Source organism: Vulpes lagopus, chromosome 17 (assembly GCF_018345385.1).
Source record: "Vulpes lagopus strain Blue_001 chromosome 17, ASM1834538v1, whole genome shotgun sequence".
Lineage (NCBI taxonomy): Eukaryota > Metazoa > Chordata > Mammalia > Carnivora > Canidae > Vulpes > Vulpes lagopus.
In genome coordinates, this window is record NC_054840.1 from 35,717,756 (window position 1) to 35,726,909 (window position 9,154).

General features: G+C 48.1%; 1 non-coding gene across 1 annotated transcript; it reads left to right on the top strand.

Moving 5' to 3' along the window:
• Positions 1-911: 911 nt before the first annotated feature.
• On the top strand, positions 912-1,099 carry LOC121477627. Its single transcript, XR_005984300.1, has one exon. It is a non-coding gene; the product is annotated as a U2 spliceosomal RNA (small nuclear RNA).
• Positions 1,100-9,154: the final 8,055 nt, after the last annotated feature.

The window sequence follows — 9,154 nt, forward strand, 5'->3', positions numbered from 1 at the left end:
AATTCCAAATCTTCCTTCCTTTGATCTTCTTTTAGTGTTCCAACCTCCAACATATTTGTTTTTCAAGCATATCCCACCAGATTTCGTCTAGTGAAGTATCCCACAATGATAGAGATGAAATCAGGAAGTTTAGAATCTGCCAAAATCATCTGCTACTCAGAGGAATATATTGCCTACATGTTCCTGAGTTAGATAATCCTACCTGGGGATGGTCTGCATCAGAGCCAATCCCATCCATTCCTAACGTCATGTTACATGTCCCGGCGCACCTTGCATGGCTCATCTTCAGCATGCCTTCTCTTGGGGTCCTAATTCCTTCACTGCCTTGGATATGCTATTGTGGAGTAAAGTCCCACCAAGACTTTCTCAGAGGTTCTGTGCATACTTGGTGCTGACCTCCCCAGTCTCGCTCTCTTAAATGCCAACTTTCCAATCTCACACTGACCCAGTCCTCAGTGGCCATCATCACAGTGGTTCTGCCAAGACCCCTTGGCGGTGGCTCTGAGACCTTGGCCCAAGTCCCTAATCTCTCCTGGGGGTTGCCCCAGACTATTTCCTCAGAATCTCCCTTCCCCTCCTATTAGATTTTCTGGTCCCCTGTCATCCTTATGGATCTGACAAAAGCATGGAATCTTATTTTAAATATTCTTCTTAAGAGAAGTTAGATGGAAGTCATCTCATTTTCCCTTTCCTTCCTCAAACGGCTCTGCTTCTGTCCCTTACTACTGTTCTTCTGAATCCAAGTCCCAGGGACAGCCCCAGGGTCACTGTGGTGCTCGTTGGTCCCAGAAACAACTGACTATGAGCACGTCAGCTGTGTCTTATCCTTTGGTTTTGGAATACTTTTATTCCATTTTTTGTCTCTATCTTAACCCAGATAGATGGCTATTCTCCTTATAATCAGGGCCCTGATCACTTCTCGGCCTTTTGACTAAGATCAAGTGTAGTATCTGTTCTTATCAGTTTAATATCTGATATGTTCTCTATCCGAGGACAATATATTAAATGGATTTTTGGAGCTGGGAGATGGAATAGGAGCTTGCTCTGTCCACTCCATGCATCGACCTGGTATTGCAATCAGGGCCCTGTTGTTTTATTTGTATACTAATGAAATTTGCTACCTTGTATGTCTAAAGCAATCACTTGGGGGTTGTGAAGGCACAAAAATAAAGGTGGTTTCCATCTGTACCTTCTCCCACAGCGTCCCCTTCCAGCCCCAAGGCTTGAAACAACCCCCTCAGATTACTAACTCTGAATTAACATTTCTCCCGAACACTAAACTCAGGGCTGCCTTCTCAACACATCCATGAGGATTCCTGATCACCATCACAGATTTACATACTCAAGATCACACTCTTCGTCTCCCCCTCGCACACCTGCCTTTTGGTCAGCTGTCCTCAGTTCCCAGTTGTTCAAGCTAAAAACTAGATTCCATACTTGATTTTTTTGCCCCTATTTCATCAGCAAATCCTATCATTATAACCTCCAAAATATTTCCCAAACATGCCCTCCTCTCTTCACACCCATCTCTGCCACCCTCTTCATCTCTTACCTCTCGTCTCTCTACACCTGCTGCTGCCCTCCTACAACCCTGAGACCACAAAAGCTAGAGTGAATTTTTCAAAACATAGATCAGATCCTCAGGGTCATGAGATGGAGCCTTGTGTTGGGCTCTACACTGAGCACAGAGTCTGCTTAAGATTCTCCCCCTCTCTCTGTCCTTCCCCCCCACTCCGCTTACACTCTGTCTCTCCCTCTCTCAAAACAAAACAAAACAAAAACCATAGATCAGATCATGTTACTCCTCTAAGTAAAAATCTTTGATGGCTTTGCATTCTTCCTGAAATATAATTCATTTTCCCCTTAGGCTGACCAGTCCACAAGTAATATTTCCCATCTGATCTCACCTGCCCTCCCCGACCCAGGCCATGATTTTTCAGCCCCATGGATTCTCAATCTGTTCCTAAAATGTGCACTCAATCTCACCCCCTCTTGGTGATTGTGCACTAGCTAGTCCTCTGCCTGAAGTGTTCTTTCCTTGGATCTTTACATGGCAGGCTCTTCCCTGCACATCTTGGCACAACTCAACACCTGCCCCCCGGCCCCTTTAATGGGCCTTGCAATGAGCATTCAATCAAAATTATCCCCTGAGGTTCTTTTGCATCAGATTTCTTCACTGTATGTCTTGCATCACACTTATTCAGCAATCTAGAATACTCTGGGTTGTTTATAGCTTCACTGGTTTATTATATATCCTAGAATTGTTAGCTTCATGAGAACAGTTACCTGGCTGTGATATTTACCTCCTATTTCCTATTACAGTGCCTGGCAGAGCAAGAAAGAGTCTCATCCTTGCACATCTAAGAAACAAAGGGCTATCTGAGCAGTGAGTGCCTCTCTTGCAAGAAGTGAGGCAATTCAGTTAAGCTCTGATAAGAAAGGAGAGGATCCAGAAAATCGAGGAAACAACCCAGAAAGAGCCAGAGGAAGAGTGCTGAAAACTTGGGCAATAATATTGCTGTTGGAGGCCAGAAAAGCAAAGCAAAACCCACTCCTGTGTTTCCAGTCCCAACACACATCCACCCATCATCACAGAAACCTGCTCTGGCTTCCTCATCTCCAGCCTGATCAGTATAGTAGTCACCCCTCTACAAACTCATCCATCCTCCATGACATGGACCTTTCCAAACACGTCTCTTGTCATGTCACTCCCTGTTTATTTATTTTTTAAGATTTATTTATTTATTCATGAGAGACACACAAAGAGAGAGAAAGAGGCAGAGACATAGGCAGAGGGAGAAGCAGGCTATTCACAGGTGCCCAGTGCGGGACTCGATCCTGGATTCCCGGATCACGACCTGAGTGGAAGGCAGCCGCCCAACCGCTGAGCCACCCAGGCATCCCTCACTCTCTGTCTAAAAAGCAAATTTAGCTATGGGCAAGGGAAGGGCAGCGCGAGATGAGTCTGGTGTACTTGGTAAGAAAATGCTCAAAATGAAAGAAGGGAGGAAGGAAGGAAGAAAAAAAGAAAAATGGATGGATAGATAGAAGGAAAGGAGGGAGGGAGGAAGAAAAGAAGGAAGGAAGAGAGGGAGAAGGAGGCATGGAAGGAAAGCAGGAAGGAAGGAAAGAAGGAGGGATGGACAGAAGGAAGGGGAAAGATATATCACAAAGTACCTGGCCAATGGTCTCCAAACACGTCAGGGGATGAAAGAAAGAACCGGTGAGGAGATTGGCAGAGACTAGGGAGACATGAGGGTTGAAAGCATCATGAAACCTGCATCAGATCCTGCAACAGAAGAGGACATACTTGGGAAACTGATGAAATATTACTTGTCTACAGTTGAGTTCATAATATTATACCAGTGTTAATTTCTGACTTTGTCTAATGCACCAGGATTGCATAGATGTTAACATTAGAGGAGGTAAGGGGAGGGGTGTGCAGGAACTCTGTGTACTATCTTTTCAACTCCCTTGTTAAGCCCCAAATTATTTCAAGTAAAAGGTTTTTTTTTAAAAAAGTGAAAAGGCCATTCGTGTGCTTGCCAAGGTCACTAGAATAGAGTCTCCATTGTATCTTCCATGGCCCCAGCTCCTGTTGCTGTCTATCTGGATCCACCTGTCAAGATCGCTGATGAAAGGCGCCGTCCCCTCACACACATGCAGGCACCATCACTACCCAACCACACTACGCCATTCACAGGCACCCCAAGCAGCATATGTTTCATTCCCAAGGCCCTGGGCCTTCATCGCTCCATCTTGGATCCTGTTTCTCAACCAAGCCCTTGATAAATAATTCAAACCAAAAATCACTTCTATGTAACTTTCCCGAGCCTCCATTTCCACCAAAGGCAGAACTGCCAACTCTTCCCTGTGGCCCCCATCCCTACAGACACGAGCTTACTTCCTCCATGGCCCCTACCACATCACCTGCACAATCTCCCCCTGCTCCCTCGCCACCAACTAGATTCTTGGTGCCCGAGGACAGGACTGGTGCGTATTTCTCTCTATAGTACTCAATCAATCTAACTATGTACTTGGGGTTAAATGAGAAGGAGGGTCTTCCAGGAGCTGGATAAACCTGTCTGGTTAATCACCATCTGCAGACAGTGCCTTCAGGAGTTTTTGACGGTGAGTCCTGGGAGATGGTGCTCATCCGTCACTGTCCTCGCCAACCAGAGCATGGGACCTGCCAGCAGCCATCTGCAAAGGGCCAGCTCAAAAGGTCACTTCCTTGGAATCTATGAAAAACCAGTGTCTAAGATGAACTGTGTAAATGGTGAAGAAAAGTTTGCTACCCCAGAAAATGTATCGTTTGTAGACATATCTGAACAGACCATTCATGTAAACAGGGTCACAGGAATAGGAACAGGAATTAGAATGATTCTTCGTTGAGTCCAGCCTTTTCAAGGGTAGCCCTTTCTCTGGCCAACTCAGGTTAATCCATATATTTAAAAGTAATAAACCTGAATTCTTTTTTTTTTTTCTTCCTGAATTCTTTTATAAAGTCTAAAGTTCACCCTTTTTCTCCAATTTTGCTAGACTGCTCCTTCACGTTCCCAAGAGCCCCTATGACTTCAGATTCCAGACCAATGCCGCTCCCACCCAGGCGGGCTTGGAGGATCTAAAAGGAGGGCGAGCATCTCATGGTTCACGTCGGATAGTGGCTCTGCACCGGGACTGCGCACTAACTGGTGAGAGCGCTTCCAGTCTGGCTTTTTCAGGTGAGTGAAGACATTTTTTCAAAGTTGCATCTATACGTTTTCATATTGATTTCTCACAATTCCAAAACAGACTCAAGTAGAAGTGAAATCTGGGATTTCAAAGCCTGCTTGTGATTCAAGGCATAGAATGTTTCATTCACGTAGCCCACAGGGGACTCTGTGCTTCCACCTTGGCATCAGTTTCCCCACGTGCACCTTCAATATTTGATCACAAGGATGAAAACAACTGTATCTACAACTGCAGCCTTGGGGTGCAAAACTCAACCTTAATTCAGTTTCCTGTTAGTGCAGGTAAAAAGAAAAAAAGAAAGGAAATAGCATTTATTTCTCAGAAAAGAAGCCTACTGTTTTTTGAAAATGAAGCTTTTATTGAGTTTCTTTTCACAGCAGAGCAATGCAAGGAGATCTATGAGCAACTGTTTCCTTCCATCTTCTGCTGGGCCTCAGCAACACTCAATCCATCCCCTCTGGGTCTCTGTCAAGGAGAAGGGAGATGAGAGAAGCCTGGCATCTACCTGCCCCCAAAATATCTCCCAATGACTTGCCCGTCCTCCTGAGGTCTCCTTGTGAAAGCACAGATGTGATCACATCAAAACTTCTGTTTTAGATGCAACAGTCTGCTTGATTTTCCCATCATAGTGGAAATATCTATCCGTTTGTTAGATATGTGCAGGGCATACCTAACCAATGATTAATCCACCCAGTCAAACAGCCTACAATTGCAGTATTCTTTCTCCTACCTCTACCTCTACTCTGTCACCCTCATCACACCCTACTGGTCACCAAGACCTGTGGTGGCCCCTCAGAAAGACATCTGTGCTGTATCTCTGTTCCCATTTTCAATCCACTGATGCAGGATCAGCTTTACTTTTTCTGCCCTGGAACTGCAATTAAGAATGGCTTTTACATCCCTTTCCAGAAGGCTACAAAGGAAAAGGGACTAGGAAGAGGAAACAGATGGATCCCAGCCCCAGAAGCAAATGGGAGCTAGTGGAGGATTAAAGACAAGGATAAATGGGAGCAAAACAGATGCAGGCTGATCTCATTTGCATCACACCTAAGATCCAGAGTAAACAGTAGTCCAAATTTGGTGCAACTGTGCAACCTTCTCCTTTGCTGAAAATAAAAAACTTTTCTTGGACCTAAAAGAAAAGTTGAGCTTGATGGGCAGACCACCACCCCAAAATCTGGAGAGACAGACACAACCAGAGAGATCTGTTTGCCTGGAGCAGAAGCCCCTGGAGCCGTCAACTGGTAGAAACACTTACTGGAGGCTAAGTGTGGACTAGCAAGAAAGTAAGAAATTGGGACGCCTGGGTGGCTCAGTAGTTGAGCATCTGCCTTTGGCTCAAGGCATGACCCTGGGGTCCCGGGATCGAACCCCACATCGGGCCTTGCACAAGGGGCCTGATTCTCCCTCTGTCTCTCTCTCTGTGTCTCTCAAGGATAAATAAATAAAATCTTTAAAAGAAAAAAAAAGTAAGTAAGTAAGTAAGAAGTCTAAACAGGCAGAACAGCAGCAGGATTAGAATCAGATGTGACAAGAAGTTCCTAGAAACCACACCTTGTGGGGGCAAGGAACATTCTCATGGGCTTTACTATCAGAAACCACACCAGGCATTTATGTTGAAGACCTGAGAAAGATCCCCTCAAGACGACAGCAGAGAGAAGGGAAGAATAATCTTCAAGAATGTGCCCAGACCTTCTCCATAGCAAAGATTTACTTTTCAGGGAAAAACACATTGCTAGAACCTTATTCCAGGTGCGTCAGGGGCTTTCCTCCTGCTCCAGCCTCTGTCTCATGGGGAAAAATAGTCTACAGGGCCAGCATTCAAGGAAATAAATGGAAGGAAGTGAGGAAGGGACATAAGGGTAACCTGTGCCAATGGAGAGACACTGGTGAAAGTCACAACCCCTAGGCCCAGGCCCAAGTCACTGTGATCAGATTACAGGGCACTGGGCTCTCTTCCTCTTCCGAGGCGGAGAGCCCGTTTGCGCAAACGTCCAATAAACCCTCTTGCTAATTGCATCTGCCTGTCTGGGGTCTGAGTCTCTGGGGCGTCCACCGGGACACGTTGGCACCCGTGAGCCAGGGTCCAACATTTGGGGGCTCGTCCGGGATCCGAGACGCCCCAGGCTCAATCCTAAGACCGGTAGGAGGTAAGACCGAGCTCGCTAAATGTCATATCTGTCTCGTCCGTTTGTCTGACTGGCCGGGTCTGTGCCGGGTCTGTATTGTGCCTGCAGGACGCTGTACTCTGTATTTGGACCAGCGGGGGAGGCAGACGTGCCCGAGACCCCTGGTCCCCCTCCGGAGTCGGACTCCCGAGTGGTCTGGAAGAGGAACGGAGCCCGGCACTCCCTCCTCTTCAGGGACGGTCGTTGTTCGCGACCGCTCCCATCTGAATCCGCCGCGCCAGTCCTGTCATTCGTGTGCGTCTGTTCGTTCTGTGTCTTTCTGGTCCCGCTCCGGAGTCGGACTCCCGAGTGGTCTGGAAGAGGGAGGGAGCCCGGCACTCCCTCCTCTTCGGGGAGGGTCGCTGTTGGCGACCGCTCCCGTCTGAATCCGCCGAGCCGGTCCTGTCATCTGTGTGCATCTGTCTGTTCTGTGTCTTTCTTCCTGTCCTCTTCCTCCCCGCTCACCTCTTTTCTACACCCGCGGGGCAAACTGTAACCACCCCTTTAAGCCTCGCTCTAGATCACTGGAAAGAAGTCGCCAGCCGGGCACACAACCTTTCGGTCGAAGTCAGAAGACGAAAATGGGTCACCTTCTGCTCCTCAGAACGGCCAACTCTCAACGTCGGGTGGCCCAGGAATGGAACTTTTAATATTGATATTATCTTGCAGGTGAAGGCCCTGGTCTTTCAGCCAGGACCCCATGGGCACCCTGATCAGCTCCTGCAGACTCTCCTCACCACGGAGGAGAGACCGCTCGGCTACAGAAAAACGTCCCGGGGGCGGATGGGAGGCCGACCCAGCTGCCTAATGAAATTGAGGACGTTTTCCCCTTGGTTCGCTACGACACTGCTGCTGGGAGGGAGCGGCTCCGTCTCTATCGCCAGGTACTCCTAGCGGGTCTCAGAGGGGCAGGGCGTCACCCCACCAATTTGGCAAAGGTACGTGCTATAGTGCAGGGAAAAGATGAGACGCCGGCAGGTTTTCTGGAAAGATTAATGGAAGGCTACCGTATGTATACTTAGAGAGAGAGAGGAGAGAGAGAGAGAGAGAGAGAGAGACAAAATAAAAGAGATAAAGGAAACGCAGTAAAGAACTGACTGGGATACTGGCCACCATAGTACAGGGCTCAGGGCAGAGTAAGTCAGGACAGAGTAAGGACCTGGGAGACAAAAGAAGACCACGGGTTGAACGAGACCAGCGTGCCTACTGCAAGGAAAAAGGACATTGGGTTAAAGATTGTCCAAAGAAGGGCCAAACGCAGGGACCTAAGAAGAAGCCCATTCCCGTACTGTCCCTAGAGGATGAAGATTAGGGATGTCAGGGCCAGGAGCCCACCCCCACCCCCCCGAGCCTCGGATAACCCTTAAAGTGGGGGGGTCAACCAGTGACCTTCCTGGTTGCTACGGGAGCTCAACATTCAGTTTTAACTGAGGCAGAAGGACCCTTGAGCTCTATCTAGAAGATGCATTCTTTTGCCTAAAGTTAAGCTCTCAAAGCCAGCCTATTTTTGCCTTTAAATGGAAAGATCCTGAGACGGGATTCTCAGGACAACTCACTTGGACAAAGCTACCACAGGGATTCAAAAACTCCCCCACCTTGTTCAACGAAGCCTTGCATCAGGACTTGGCAGACTTCCGAGTTGGCCATCCGGACCTCGTTCTCCTGCAGTACGTGTTTGATTTGCTCATAGTGGCTAAGACAGAACAGGATTGTGTAAAAGGTACGGGGGCCCTGCTCGAGAGACTGGGAGGACTGGGGTATAGGGCCTCCGCCAAAAAGGCCCAAATAGGCCAGAGACGAGTGACCTATCTGGGATATCTCCTGGAAGGAGGCCAGAGGTGGCTGACGGAGGGCCGCAAAAAGGCTGTAGCCCTGATCCCAGCACCCACTAGTGCCAGAGGGCTACGAGAGTTCCTCGGCAGTGCTGGGTTCTGCCACCTCTGGGTACCCGGGTTTGCAGAGCTGGCGGCTCCCCTATATCCTCTCACGAAATCCAACACCCCCTACCACTGGGGAAAGGAGCAACAATTGGCTTTTGACAAAATAAAAAGGGCCTTATTGACCGCCCCTGCCCTGAGCCTCCCAGATGTAACCAAGCCATTTGCGCTATATGCTGATGAACACTAAGGAATACCCAAAGGGGTCCTAACTCAGAAACTGGGACCCTGGAAAAGGCCCGTGGCATACTTTTCAAAAGAAAATTAGACAGAGTGGCTGCAGGATGGCCCCCATGTCTCTGAATAATAGTGGCT